Source organism: Erinaceus europaeus, chromosome 14, assembly GCF_950295315.1.
Source record: "Erinaceus europaeus chromosome 14, mEriEur2.1, whole genome shotgun sequence".
NCBI lineage: Eukaryota > Metazoa > Chordata > Mammalia > Eulipotyphla > Erinaceidae > Erinaceus > Erinaceus europaeus.
In genome coordinates this window covers 1,253,317-1,268,818 of record NC_080175.1, presented here as the reverse complement: position 1 = coordinate 1,268,818, position 15,502 = coordinate 1,253,317, and the positions used below count along the sequence as shown (strand labels likewise).

The window sequence follows — 15,502 nt, the reverse complement described above, 5'->3', positions numbered from 1 at the left end:
AGAGCACCCGGCCATATGGGTCCCACATACTCAGAGCACCCGGCCATATGGGTCCCACATGCTCAGAGCACCCGGCCATATGGGTCCCACATGCTCAGAGCACCCGGCCATATGGGTCCCACCGGCTCAGAGCACCCGGCCATATGGGTCCCACCGGCTCAGAGCACCCGGCCATATGGGTCCCACCGGCTCAGAGCACCCGGCCATATGGGTCCCACGTGCTCAGAGCACCCGGCCATATGGGTCCCACGTGCTCAGAGCACCCGGCCATATGGGTCCCACCCGCTCAGAGCACCCGGCCATATGGGTCCCACCCGCTCAGAGCTCCCGGCCATATGGGTCCCACCCGCTCAGAGAACCCGGCCATATGGGTCCCACCCGCTCAGAGCACCCGGCCATATGGGTCCCACCCGCTCAGAGCACCCGGCCATATGGGTCCCACCCGCTCAGAGCACCCGGCCATATGGGTCCCACCCGCTCAGAGCACCCGGCCATATGGGTCCCACCCGCTCTGAGCACCCGGCCATATGGGTCCCACATGCTCAGAGCACCCGGCCATATGGGTCCCACCCGCTCAGAGCACCCGGCCATATTGGTCCCACATGCTCAGAGCACCCGGCCATATGGGTCCCACCGGCTCAGAGCACCCGGCCATATGGGTCCCACCCGCTCAGAGCACCCGGCCATATGGGTCCCACCCGCTCAGAGCACCCAGCCATATGGGTCCCACATGCTCAGAGCACCGGCCATATGGGTCCCACATGCTCAGAGCACCCGGCCATATGGGTCCCACATGCTCAGAGCACCCGGCCATATGGGTCCCACATGCTCAGAGCACCCAGCCATATGGGTCCCACATGCTCAGAGCACCCGGCCATATGGGTCCCACCGGCTCAGAGCACCCGGCCATATGGGTCCCACATGCTCAGAGCATCCGGCCATATGGGTCCCACATGCTCAGAGCACCCGGCCATATGGGTCCCACCCGCTCAGAGCACCCGGCCATATGGGTCCCACCCGCTCAGAGCACCCGGCCATATGGGTCCCACCTGCTCAGAGCACCCGGCCATATGGGTCCCACATGCTCAGAGCACCGGCCATATGGGTCCCACATGCTCAGAGCACCGGCCTTATGGGTCCCACATGCTCAGAGCACCCGGCCATATGGGTCCCACATGCTCAGAGCACCCGGCCATATGGGTCCCACCCGCTCAGAGCACCCGGCCATATGGGTCCCACATGCTCAGAGCACCCGGCCATATGGGTCCCACCCGCTCAGAGCACCCGGCCATATGGGTCCCACATGCTCAGAGCACCGGCCATATGGGTCCCACATGCTCAGAGCACCCGGCCATATGGGTCCCACATGCTCAGAGCACCGGCCATATGGGTCCCACATGCTCAGAGCACCCGGCCATATGGTTCCCACATGCTCAGAGCACCCGGCCATATGGGTCCCACCCGCTCAGAGCACCAGCCATATGGGTCCCACATGCTCAGAGCACCCGGCCATATGGGTCCCGCCCGCTCAGAGCACCCGGCCATATGGGTCCCACGTGCTCAGAGCACCCGGCCATATGGGTCCCACGTGCTCAGAGCACCCGGCCATATGGGTCCCACATGCTCAGAGCACCCGGCCATATGGGTCCCACGTGCTCAGAGCACCCGGCCATATGGGTCCCACCCGCTCAGAGCACCCGGCCATATGGGTCCCACCCGCTCAGAGCACCCGGCCATATGGGTCCCACATGCTCGGAGCACCCGGCCATATGGGTCCCACCCGCTCAGAGCACCCGGCCATATGGGTCCCACATGCTCAGAGCACCCGGCCATATGGGTCCCACATGCTCAGAGCACCCAGCCATATGGGTCCCACATGCTCAGAGCACCCGGCCATATGGGTCCCACCCGCTCAGAGCACCCGGCCATATGGGTCCCACATGCTCAGAGCACCCGGCCATATGGGTCCCACATGCTCAGAGCACCCAGCCATATGGGTCCCACATGCTCAGAGCACCCGGCCATATGGGTCCCACCGGCTCAGAGCACCCGGCCATATGGGTCCCACATGCTCAGAGCATCCGGCCATATGGGTCCCACATGCTCAGAGCACCCGGCCATATGGGTCCCACCCACTCAGAGCACCCGGCCATATGGGTCCCACCCGCTGAGAGCACCGGCCATATGGGTCCCACATGCTCAGAGCACCCGGCCATATGGGTCCCACCCGCTCAGAGCACCCGGCCATATGGGTCCCACATGCTCAGAGCACCGGCCATATGGGTCCCACATGCTCAGAGCACAGGCCTTATGGGTCCCACATGCTCAGAGCACCCGGCCATATGGGTCCCACATGCTCAGAGCACCCGGCCATATGGGTCCCACCCGCTCAGAGCACCCGGCCATACGGGTCCCACCCGCTCAGAGCACCCGGCCATATGGGTCCCACCCGCTCAGAGCACCCGGCCATATGGGTCCCACATGCTCAGAGCACCCGGCCATATGGGTCCCACGTGCTCAGAGCACCCGGCCATATGGGTCCCACGTGCTCAGAGCACCCGGCCATATGGGTCCCACGTGCTCAGAGCACCCGGCCATATGGGTCCCACGTGCTCAGAGCACCCGGCCATATGGGTCCCACGTGCTCAGAGCACCCGGCCATATGGGTCCCACGTGCTCAGAGCACCCGGCCATATGGGTCCCACCGGCTCAGAGCACCCGCCATATGGGTCCCACCCGCTCAGAGCACCCGGCCATATGGGTCCCACCCGCTCAGAGCACCCGGCCATATGGGTCCCACATGCTCAGAGCACCCGGCCATATGGGTCCCACATGCTCAGAGCACCCGGCCATATGGGTCCCACCGGCTCAGAGCACCCGGCCATATGGGTCCCACCGGCTCAGAGCACCCGGCCATATGGGTCCCACATGCTCAGAGCACCCGGCCATATGGGTCCCACATACTCAGAGCACCCGGCCATATGGGTCCCACATGCTCAGAGCACCCGGCCATATGGGTCCCACATGCTCAGAGCACCCGGCCATATGGGTCCCACCGGCTCAGAGCACCCGGCCATATGGGTCCCACCGGCTCAGAGCACCCGGCCATATGGGTCCCACGTGCTCAGAGCACCCGGCCATATGGGTCCCACGTGCTCAGAGCACCCGGCCATATGGGTCCCACATACTCAGAGCACCCGGCCATATGGGTCCCACATGCTCAGAGCACCCGGCCATATGGGTCCCACATGCTCAGAGCACCCGGCCATATGGGTCCCACCGGCTCAGAGCACCCGGCCATATGGGTCCCACCGGCTCAGAGCACCCGGCCATATGGGTCCCACGTGCTCAGAGCACCCGGCCATATGGGTCCCACGTGCTCAGAGCACCCGGCCATATGGGTCCCACCCGCTCAGAGCACCCGGCCATATGGGTCCCACCCGCTCAGAGCACCCGGCCATATGGGTCCCACCCGCTCAGAGAACCCGGCCATATGGGTCCCACCCGCTCAGAGCACCCGGCCATATGGGTCCCACCCGCTCAGAGCACCCGGCCATATGGGTCCCACCCGCTCAGAGCACCCGGCCATATGGGTCCCACCCGCTCAGAGCACCCGGCCATATGGGTCCCACCCGCTCTGAGCACCCGGCCATATGGGTCCCACATGCTCAGAGCACCCGGCCATATGGGTCCCACCCGCTCAGAGCACCCGGCCATATTGGTCCCACATGCTCAGAGCACCCGGCCATATGGGTCCCACGTGCTCAGAGCACCCGGCCATATGGGTCCCACCCGCTCAGAGCACCCGGCCATATGGGTCCCACCCGCTCAGAGCACCCAGCCATATGGGTCCCACATGCTCAGAGCACCGGCCATATGGGTCCCACATGCTCAGAGCACCCGGCCATATGGGTCCCACATGCTCAGAGCACCCGGCCATATGGGTCCCACATGCTCAGAGCACCCAGCCATATGGGTCCCACATGCTCAGAGCACCCGGCCATATGGGTCCCACCGGCTCAGAGCACCCGGCCATATGGGTCCCACATGCTCAGAGCATCCGGCCATATGGGTCCCACATGCTCAGAGCACCCGGCCATATGGGTCCCACCCGCTCAGAGCACCCGGCCATATGGGTCCCACCCGCTCAGAGCACCCGGCCATATGGGTCCCACCTGCTCAGAGCACCCGGCCATATGGGTCCCACATGCTCAGAGCACCGGCCATATGGGTCCCACATGCTCAGAGCACCGGCCTTATGGGTCCCACATGCTCAGAGCACCGGCCTTATGGGTCCCACATGCTCAGAGCACCCGGCCATATGGGTCCCACCCGCTCAGAGCACCCGGCCATATGGGTCCCACATGCTCAGAGCACCCGGCCATATGGGTCCCACCCGCTCAGAGCACCCGGCCATATGGGTCCCACCCGCTCAGAGCACCGGCCATATGGGTCCCACATGCTCAGAGCACCCGTCCATATGGGTCCCACCCGCTCAGAGCACCCGGCCATATGGGTCCCACATGCTCAGAGCACCGGCCATATGGGTCCCACATGCTCAGAGCACCCGGCCATATGGGTCCCACATGCTCAGAGCACCGGCCATATGGGTCCCACAAGCTCAGAGCACCCGGCCATATGGGTCCCACATGCTCAGAGCACCCGGCCATATGGGTCCCACCCGCTCAGAGCACCAGCCATATGGGTCCCACATGCTCAGAGCACCCGGCCATATGGGTCCCGCCCGCTCAGAGCACCCGGCCATATGGGTCCCACGTGCTCAGAGCACCCGGCCATATGGGTCCCACATGCTCAGAGCACCCGGCCATATGGGTCCCACCGGCTCAGAGCACCCGGCCATATGGGTCCCACCTGCTCAGAGCACCCGGCCATATGGGTCCCACGTGCTCAGAGCACCCGGCGATATGGGTCCCACATGCTCAGAGCACCCAGCCATATGGGTCCCACATGCTCAGAGCACCCGGCCATATGGGTCCCACGTGCTCAGAGCACCCGGCCATATGGGTCCCACGTGCTCAGAGCACCCGGCCATATGGGTCCCACGTGCTCAGAGCACCCGGCCATATGGGTCCCACCTGCTCAGAGCACCCGGCCATATGGGTCCCACGTGCTCAGAGCACCCGGCCATATGGGTCCCACCCGCTCAGAGCACCCGGCCATATGGGTCCCACGTGCTCAGAGCACCCGGCCATATGGGTCCCACGTGCTCAGAGCACCCGGCCATATGGGTCCCACCCGCTCAGAGCACCCGGCCATATGGGTCCCACCCGCTCAGAGCACCCGGCCATATGGGTCCCACCCGCTCAGAGCACCCAGCCATATGGGTCCCACATGCTCAGAGCACCCGGCCATATGGGTCCCCCGTGCTCAGAGCACCCGGCCATATGGGTCCCACCCGCTCAGAGCACCCGGCCATATGGGTCCCACCCGCTCAGAGCACCCGCCATATGTGTCCCACCCGCTCAGAGCACCCGGCCATATGGGTCCCACCCGCTCAGAGCACCGGCCATATGGGTCCCACATGCTCAGAGCACCCGGCCATATGGGTCCCACCCGCTCAGAGCACCCGGCCATATGGGTCCCACATGCTCAGAGCACCGGCCATATGGGTCCCACATGCTCAGAGCACCCGGCCATATGGGTCCCACATGCTCAGAGCACCCGGCCATATGGGTCCCACATGCTCAGAGCACCGGCCATATGGGTCCCACATGCTCAGAGCACCCGGCCATATGGGTCCCACATGCTCAGAGCACCCGGCCATATGGGTCCCACATGCTCAGAGCACCCGGCCATATGGGTCCCACCCGCTCAGAGCACCAGCCATATGGGTCCCACATGCTCAGAGCACCCGGCCATATGGGTCCCGCCCGCTCAGAGCACCCGGCCATATGGGTCCCACGTGCTCAGAGCACCCGGCCATATGGGTCCCACGTGCTCAGAGCACCCGGCCATATGGGTCCCACCCGCTCAGAGCACCCGGCCATATGGGTCCCACATGCTCAGAGCACCCGGCCATATGGGTCCCACATGCTCAGAGCACCCGGCCATATGGGTCCCACCGGCTCAGAGCACCCGGCCATATGGGTCCCACCGGCTCAGAGCACCCGGCCATATGGGTCCCACATGCTCAGAGCACCCGGCCATATGGGTCCCACATACTCAGAGCACCCGGCCATATGGGTCCCACATGCTCAGAGCACCCGGCCATATGGGTCCCACATGCTCAGAGCACCCGGCCATATGGGTCCCACCGGCTCAGAGCACCCGGCCATATGGGTCCCACCGGCTCAGAGCACCCGGCCATATGGGTCCCACCCGCTCAGAGCACCCGGCCATATGGGTCCCACCCGCTCAGAGCACCCGGCCATATGGGTCCCACCCGCTCAGAGCACCCGGCCATATGGGTCCCACCCGCTCAGAGCACCCGGCCATATGGGTCCCACCCGCTCAGAGCACCCGGCCATATGGGTCCCACCCGCTCAGAGCACCCGTCCATATGGGTCCCACCCGCTCTGAGCACCCGGCCATATGGGTCCCACATGCTCAGAGCACCCGGCCATATGGGTCCCACCCGCTCAGAGCACCCGGCCATATTGGTCCCACCGGCTCTGAGCACCCGGCCATATGGGTCCCACATGCTCAGAGCACCCGGCCATATGGGTCCCACATGCTCAGAGCACCCGGCCATATGGGTCCCACCGGCTCAGAGCACCCGGCCATATGGGTCCCACATGCTCAGAGCATCCGGCCATATGGGTCCCACATGCTCAGAGCACCCGGCCATATGGGTCCCACCCACTCAGAGCACCCGGCCATATGGGTCCCACCCGCTCAGAGCACCCGGCCATATGGGTCCCACCTGCTCAGAGCACCCGGCCATATGGGTCCCACATGCTCAGAGCACCGGCCATATGGGTCCCACATGCTCAGAGCACCGGCCATATGGGTCCCACATGCTCAGAGCACCGGCCTTATGGGTCCCACATGCTCAGAGCACCCGGCCATATGGGTCCCACATGCTCAGAGCAACCGGCCATATGGGTCCCACCCGCTCAGAGCACCCGGCCATATGGGTCCCACATGCTCAGAGCACCCGGCCATATGGGTCCCACCCGCTCAGAGCACCCGGCCATATGGGTCCCACCCGCTCAGAGCACCGGCCATATGGGTCCCACATGCTCAGAGCACCCGGCCATATGGGTCCCACCCGCTCAGAGCACCCGGCCATATGGGTCCCACATGCTCAGAGCACCGGCCATATGGGTCCCACATGCTCAGAGCACCCGGCCATATGGGTCCCACATGCTCAGAGCACCGGCCATATGGGTCCCACATGCTCAGAGCACCCGGCCATATGGGTCCCACATGCTCAGAGCACCCGGCCATATGGGTCCCACCCGCTCAGAGCACCAGCCATATGGGTCCCACATGCTCAGAGCACCCGGCCATATGGGTCCCGCCCGCTCAGAGCACCCGGCCATATGGGTCCCACGTGCTCAGAGCACCCGGCCATATGGGTCCCACATGCTCAGAGCACCCGGCCATATGGGTCCCACCGGCTCAGAGCACCCGGCCATATGGGTCCCACCTGCTCAGAGCACCCGGCCATATGGGTCCCACATGCTCAGAGCACCCGGCGATATGGGTCCCACATGCTCAGAGCACCCAGCCATATGGGTCCCAAGTGCTCAGAGCACCCGGCCATATGGGTCCCACGTGCTCAGAGCACCCGGCCATATGGGTCCCACCCGCTCAGAGCACCCGGCCATATGGGTCCCACCCGCTCAGAGCACCCGGCCATATGGGTCCCACATGCTCAGAGCACCCGGCCATATGGGTCCCACATGCTCAGAGCACCCGGCCATATGGGTCCCACCCGCTCAGAGCACCCGCCATATGGGTCCCACCCGCTCAGAGCACCCGGCCATATGGGTCCCACCCGCTCAGAGCACCGGCCATATGGGTCCCACATGCTCAGAGCACCCGGCCATATGGGTCCCACCCGCTCAGAGCACCCGGCCATATGGGTCCCACATGCTCAGAGCACCGGCCATATGGGTCCCACATGCTCAGAGCACCCGGCCATATGGGTCCCACATGCTCAGAGCACCGGCCATATGGGTCCCACATGCTCAGAGCACCCGGCCATATGGGTCCCACATGCTCAGAGCACCCGGCCATATGGGTCCCACCGGCTCAGAGCACCCGGCCATATGGGTCCCACATGCTCAGAGCACCCGGCCATATGGGTCCCACCCGCTCAGAGCACCCGGCCATATGGGTCCCACGTGCTCAGAGCACCCGGCCATATGGGTCCCACCCGCTCAGAGCACCCGGCCATATGGGTCCCACCCGCTCAGAGCACCCGGCCATATGGGTCCCACATGCTCAGAGCACCCGGCCATATGGGTCCCACATGCTCAGAGCACCCGGCCATATGGGTCCCACCCGCTCAGAGCACCCGCCATATGGGTCCCACCCGCTCAGAGCACCCGGCCATATGGGTCCCACCCGCTCAGAGCACCGGCCATATGGGTCCCACATGCTCAGAGCACCCGGCCATATGGGTCCCACCCGCTCAGAGCACCCGGCCATATGGGTCCCACCCGCTCAGAGCACCCGGCCATATGGGTCCCACATGCTCAGAGCACCCGGCCATATGGGTCCCACCGGCTCAGAGCACCCGGCCATATGGGTCCCACCCGCTCAGAGCACCCGGCCATATGGGTCCCACCGGCTCAGAGCACCCGGCCATATGGGTCCCACCGGCTCAGAGCACCCGGCCATATGGGTCCCACCGGCTCAGAGCACCCAGCTTTGGCCCCCTCTCCCATCAAGGCCGCTCGCAGCGCCTGGTCAGCCCCTCGCCTCCTGCTAACCAGGCGCCCACCAGCCCCACGTTTGGGCGCCCGGGCCCCCGGTGGCGGTACTGGCTGTCTGGCCATGTCCGGCCCCAGGTTCCAGCCGATGCCGCAGAGGGGCCGCCCTGCACCCAAGGGTGCACCAGATCTCGGCAGGGCAGGCTGCCCGGGCTCCCTGGGTGACCCAGCCCCCCCCACCCGTCCCCACCCGGGACGCCCAGGTCAACCGAGACACAGAGCCCGAGGGCGACAGGCGGCCACAGCGCGGACACCTCCCACCTGGCCGCCCGGCCGCCCGGCCGCCCGCCCGCCGCGCATGCTCACACGCAGCACCGCCCGACTTCCGCACTGCTGACCCCGCCTCCGGCGTCGGTCCCGCCCCGCCTTGCGCAGTCCCCGCCCACAGCGCTGCCCGCCCCCGCCAATCCCGGGCCGCTTCCCGCGGCTCCAGCCCCGCCCCGCTCGCTCTCTGGCCCCGCCCTCGAGTCCCGGCCACGCCCCCTCAGGTCGCAGGCGGCTTTGCGGTTGGACCCCCGCCCTGCGTCCTGGTCCTGCCCCCGCGTCCTGGCCCCGCCCACGCCGCCAGTGCCGGCTTGCCTGGTTCTCCTCGTGATCGCCTTGCCAGGCCTCCCTGGTGCCAGCTGCCCCTGCTCGGTGTCCTGCGCAACGGGTGAGTGTCTCTGTGGCCGCCCTGCCGCCGAGGTTCCCGCGCTCCCAGGGACAGGTTCTGGAGCCTTGGGACAGGCCAGCCTCAAGTGCCTCCTCTCCCCTGGGTCCCCAGCCTCTCTGAGGCCAGGAGTCCAGCCTCAGGTGTGTCCAGGTGTGCCCAGGTGTGCCCAGGTGTGTCTGCGGGCCTGGGTCTGGGCTCCCTGACTCAAGCTACATTGGGATGACAGTGCTCAGGCCTGGGGGGCTCCTGCCCATCGCCCCCCCCCCCCACACACACACACACAAGCCTGGCCTGGCCCTGGGCTCCTGGCGAGCAGCATCAAGGGGCAGGGCTCTGCCCTCCTTGCGGTGCCCAGGAAGCTACCAGAAGCCAGCTCTAGCCTTGCTCCTCAGATCCTAGCCAGCAGTGTGCAGAGTTCCTCGTGTCCTGCTTGGACGCAGCCGGCCGGCCTTGTGCCCCCACCATCCTGAAGCGGCTGCAGACGGGCAGCACAGACAGGCAGCCAGGGCCCGCGACCCCACACCCCGCGCTGTCAGCTCCGTGCCCCACACGCCGCCGCAGCAGGCTTCCTGTGGGTGAAGCGGTCTGTCCCTGGTGGCACGGCTGCTCAACGTGGGGTTCCCCCAGGCTGGGGCCCCTGAGCCTGAGCGCTCACCTGCGGGGTCTGCACACAGGCCCTCTGTCTGCCCGCAGCCCCTGCGCTGCCCTGTGGCTGACCCGGGACCCCCCAGGGCACGCCGCAAGGGGCTAGAGCCTCGAGGGGAGCTGCGTGGCCCCCAGTGGGAGACCCCGACTTCCCTGCCAGCACCCAGAGTTCTGAGACAGCCTCCCGTGTGCGAGCCCCCCAGCCCTTGAACCTGGCTAGGGTTCAGGCTGCGAGGCTCCTTGGGGACAGAGTGTCAGGACAGTGCTGCCTGGGGTCTCGCTCCCCGTGGTCTGCTGTCGTCCTCAGGTCGTGGGGGCATTGAGGTAGCCCCACCCGCGGCCCCCTGGCAGTCTCCCTTCTGTGTCCCTGCTCCCTGAACACAGCTTGGCCCGGCATCTCGGCCTGGACCCTGCTCCTCGGAGCCTGTGCACAGTCGCCAGAACTTTCCGGAAGGCTGAGCTGCCCTCCCTGACCTTTGCCTCCTAGGAGCAGAAGCTTCTGGCAGAGTGTCACAGCCACCCAGCCAGGGTGATGTGCCCACAGGCGCCTTTTCCGTCCCATTCTGGTGGCTCTTTTCACCAGAAAGGGGGTGGGTGGGACAGGAGAGCTGCCATGGCCTTGGTGGGCCTGAGGGATATGCCCTGCCCCTGAGTTGGGGGACTTTCTCCTTTGGGGGCCCTTCTTGCCTCTGGGTCTAGGGAACGTCCCCTGCCCCTGAGTATGGGATCCTTCCTTCCCCTGAGTCTGGGGGCCCCTCCCTGCCCCTGAGCCTGGGAACTGGGGGTGAGGCCTGGTGACGCGGATGTCCCCTGGCCACTTCTGCACAGCGGCGCCTCGATAGGAAGAAGTGGCATTTCTCTAGAGAGCTCTTACCCCATTTGATATGTGTCCCAACCCCCAGTGTCTCTCAGAGACAGGAGAGAGAGGCCGGAGACACTGTGGTGCGCATTGGGTGGGGTGGGTAGAGTCGGGGCCTGGGCAGCTCCCTGCTCTGTGAGGGGTCCCTGGCGCAAAGCCCCTTCTGACGTGCGGCTAGCGGAAGGACGGAGGTGTGGCCCCCCTGGGAGGGCCTGCACTTTGCCCTGTGTGGACCTGTGTTCAAGCCTGGCATCGCATGGGGCACCACGCACAGCCCCTGGGGAGCCCCAGTGATGAAGGGGCACTGGGCTGTCCCCCCAAAAAGCCAGAGTGAAGCATGCCCTAGGCAGACATGCCCTGCGTAGACCGTCAGTCACCAAGAGCTCGGAGGCTGCAGGGACTGGGGTGTGTTGGGTGGGGGGGCGTCCTGTGAGCTCCTGCTTCTGCATCCTGGCCTGAGACCTCAGAGGCATCGGCTAAGAAGGGGGCTGGGCTCTGCCAACTCTGTGTCCTGAGGCATCCTGGGCAGATGGCCCCTGAACCCCAAACCACCAACAGCGGTGACACCCAGCATGTGTTGGAGCCCGAAACTTGTTTCTGGTAAGAGTTGCCTTCATGAGATGGGGCTTCCTCTAGCTGAGCACTGGGGGTCTCCCTCTAGCTGAGCACTGGGGGTCTCCCTCTAGCTGAGCACCGGGGTCTCCCTGTAGCTGAGCACTGGGGTCTCCCTGTAGCTGAGCACTGGGGTCTCCCTGTAGCTGAGCACTGGGGTCTCCCTGTAGCTGAGCACTGGGGTCTCCCTGTAGCTGAGCACTGGGGGTCTCCCTGTAGCTGAGCACTGGGGTCTCTCTGTAGCTGAGCACTGGGGGTCTCCCTGTAGCTGAGCACTGGGGGTCTCTCTGTAGCTGAGCACTGGGGTCTCTCTGTAACTGAGCACTGGGGTCTCCCTGTAGCTGAGCACTGGGGTCTCCCTGTAGCTGAGCACTGGGGTCTCCCTGTAGCTGAGCACTGGGGGTCTCCCTGTAGCTGAGCACTGGGGTCTCCCTGTAACTGAGCACTGGGGTCTCTCTGTAGCTGAGCACTGGGGTCTCTCTGTAACTGAGCACTGGGGGTCTCTCTGTAGCTGAGCACTGGGGTCTCTCTGTAACTGAGCACTGGGGGTCTCCCTGTAGCTGAGCACTGGGGTCTCCCTGTAGCTGAGCACTGGGGGTCTCTCTGTAACTGAGCACTGGGGTCTCCCTGTAGCTGAGCACTGGGGTCTCCCTGTAGCTGAGCACTGGGGTCTCTCTGTAGCTGAGCACTGGGGGTCTCTCTGTAGCTGAGCACTGGGGTCTCCCTGTAGCTGAGCACTGGGGTCTCCCTGTAACTGAGCACTGGGAGTCTCTCTGTAGCTGAGCACTGGGGTCTCCCTGTAGCTGAGCACTGGGGGTCTCTCTGTAACTGAGCACTGGGGTCTCCCTGTAGCTGAGCACTGGGGTCTCCCTGTAGCTGAGCACTGGGGTCTCCCTGTAGCTGAGCACTGGGGGTCTCCCTGTAGCTGAGCACTGGGGTCTCCCTGTAGCTGAGCACTGGGGTCTCCCTGTAGCTGAGCACTGGGGTCTCCCTGTAGCTGAGCACTGGGGTCTCTCTGTAGCTGAGCACTGGGGTCTCCCTGTAGCTGAGCACTGGGGTCTCCCTGTAGCTGAGCACTGGGGGTCTCCCTGTAGCTGAGCACTGGGGTCTCTCTGTAGCTGAGCACTGGGGTCTCCCTGTAGCTGAGCACTGGGGTCTCCCTGTAGCTGAGCACTGGGGGTCTCCCTGTAGCTGAGCACTGGGTCTCTCTGTAGCTGAGCACTGGGGTCTCTCTGTAGCTGAGCACTGGGGTCTCTCTGTAGCTGAGCACTGGGGGTCTCTCTGTAGCTGAGCACTGGGGTCTCCCTGTAGCTGAGCACTGGGGTCTCCCTGTAGCTGAGCACTGGGGTCTCCCTGTAGCTGAGCACTGGGGTCTCCCTGTAGCTGAGCACTGGGGTCTCTCTGTAGCTGAGCACTGGGGGTCTCCCTGTAGCTGAGCACTGGGGTCTCCCTGTAGCTGAGCACTGGGGGTCTCCCTGTAGCTGAGCACTGGGGTCTCCCTGTAGCTGAGCACTGGGGGTCTCCCTGTAGCTGAGCACTGGGTCTCTCTGTAGCTGAGCACTGGGGTCTCTCTGTAGCTGAGCACTGGGGTCTCTCTGTAGCTGAGCACTGGGGGTCTCTCTGTAGCTGAGCACTGGGGTCTCCCTGTAGCTGAGCACTGGGGTCTCCCTGTAGCTGAGCACTGGGGTCTCTCTGTAACTGAGCACTGGGGGTCTCTCTGTAGCTGAGCACTGGGGTCTCCCTGTAGCTGAGCACTGGGGTCTCCCTGTAGCTGAGCACTGGGGTCTCCCTGTAGCTGAGCACTGGGGTCTCTCTGTAACTGAGCACTGGGGGTCTCCCTGTAGCTGAGCACTGGGGTCTCCCTGTAGCTGAGCACTGGGGTCTCCCTGTAGCTGAGCACTGGGGTCTCCCTGTAACTGAGCACTGGGGTCTCTCTGTAACTGAGCACTGGGGGTCTCCCTGTAGCTGAGCACTGGGGGTCTCTCTGTAGCTGAGCACTGGGGTCTCTCTGTAGCTGAGCACTGGGGGTCTCCCTGTAACTGAGCACTGGGGGTCTCCCTGTAGCTGAGCACTGGGGGTCTCCCTGTAGCTGAGCACTGGGGTCTCCCTGTAACTGAGCACTGGGGTCTCCCTGTAGCTGAGCACTGGGGTCTCCCTGTAGCTGAGCACTGGGGTCTCTCTGTAACTGAGCACTGGGGGTCTCTCTGTAGCTGAGCACTGGGGTCTCCCTGTAGCTGAGCACTGGGGTCTCCCTGTAGCTGAGCACTGGGTCTCTCTGTAGCTGAGCACTGGGGTCTCTCTGTAGCTGAGCACTGGGGTCTCTCTGTAGCTGAGCACTGGGGGTCTCTCTGTAGCTGAGCACTGGGGTCTCCCTGTAGCTGAGCACTGGGGTCTCCCTGTAGCTGAGCACTGGGGTCTCCCTGTAGCTGAGCACTGGGGTCTCCCTGTAGCTGAGCACTGGGGTCTCTCTGTAGCTGAGCACTGGGGGTCTCCCTGTAGCTGAGCACTGGGGTCTCCCTGTAGCTGAGCACTGGGGGTCTCCCTGTAGCTGAGCACTGGGGTCTCCCTGTAGCTGAGCACTGGGGGTCTCCCTGTAGCTGAGCACTGGGTCTCTCTGTAGCTGAGCACTGGGGTCTCTCTGTAGCTGAGCACTGGGGTCTCTCTGTAGCTGAGCACTGGGGGTCTCTCTGTAGCTGAGCACTGGGGTCTCCCTGTAGCTGAGCACTGGGGTCTCCCTGTAGCTGAGCACTGGGGTCTCTCTGTAACTGAGCACTGGGGGTCTCTCTGTAGCTGAGCACTGGGGTCTCCCTGTAGCTGAGCACTGGGGTCTCCCTGTAGCTGAGCACTGGGGTCTCCCTGTAGCTGAGCACTGGGGTCTCTCTGTAACTGAGCACTGGGGGTCTCCCTGTAGCTGAGCACTGGGGTCTCCCTGTAGCTGAGCACTGGGGTCTCCCTGTAGCTGAGCACTGGGGTCTCCCTGTAACTGAGCACTGGGGTCTCTCTGTAACTGAGCACTGGGGGTCTCCCTGTAGCTGAGCACTGGGGGTCTCTCTGTAGCTGAGCACTGGGGTCTCTCTGTAGCTGAGCACTGGGGGTCTCCCTGTAACTGAGCACTGGGGGTCTCCCTGTAGCTGAGCACTGGGGGTCTCCCTGTAGCTGAGCACTGGGGTCTCCCTGTAACTGAGCACTGGGGTCTCCCTGTAGCTGAGCACTGGGGTCTCCCTGTAGCTGAGCACTGGGGTCTCTCTGTAACTGAGCACTGGGGGTCTCTCTGTAGCTGAGCACTGGGGTCTCCCTGTAGCTGAGCACTGGGGTCTCCCTGTAGCTGAGCACTGGGGTCTCTCTGTAGCTGAGCACTGGGGTCTCTCTGTAACTGAGCACTGGGGGTCTCCCTGTAGCTGAGCACTGGGGTCTCCCTGTAGCTGAGCACTGGGGGTCTCCCTGTAGCTGAGCACTGGGGTCTCCCTGTAGCTGAGCACTGGGGTCTCCCTGTAGCTGAGCACTGGGGTCTCCCTGTAGCTGAGCACTGGGGTCTCTCTGTAACTGAGCACTGGGGGTCTCTCTGTAGCTGAGCACTGGGGTCTCTCTGTAACTGAGCACTGGGGGTCTCCCTGTAGCTGAGCACTGGGGGTCTCCCTGTAGCTGAGCACTGGGGGTCTCTCTGTAGCTGAGCACTGGGGTCTCTCTGTAGCTGAGCACTGGGTGTCTCCCTGTAGCTGAGCACTGGGGTCTCCCTCTAGCTGAGCACTGGGGTCTCCCTGTAGCTGAGCACTGGGGTCTCTCTGTAGCTGAGCACTGGGGTCTCTCTGTAACTGAGCACTGGGGGTCTCT

At 64.6% G+C, this 15,502-nt stretch overlaps 1 protein-coding gene across 1 annotated transcript in view; it reads left to right on the top strand.

Moving 5' to 3' along the window:
- The first annotated feature begins 9,513 nt into the window (after positions 1 to 9,513).
- The window catches only part of MGMT (O-6-methylguanine-DNA methyltransferase), a 126,174-nt gene continuing 120,185 nt past the window's right edge, over positions 9,514 to 15,502 (top strand). The window contains exon 1 of the mRNA XM_060171083.1: positions 9,514 to 9,555. The gene's annotated coding sequence lies outside the window, so the exon portion shown is untranslated. The remainder of the gene's footprint in view (positions 9,556 to 15,502) is intronic.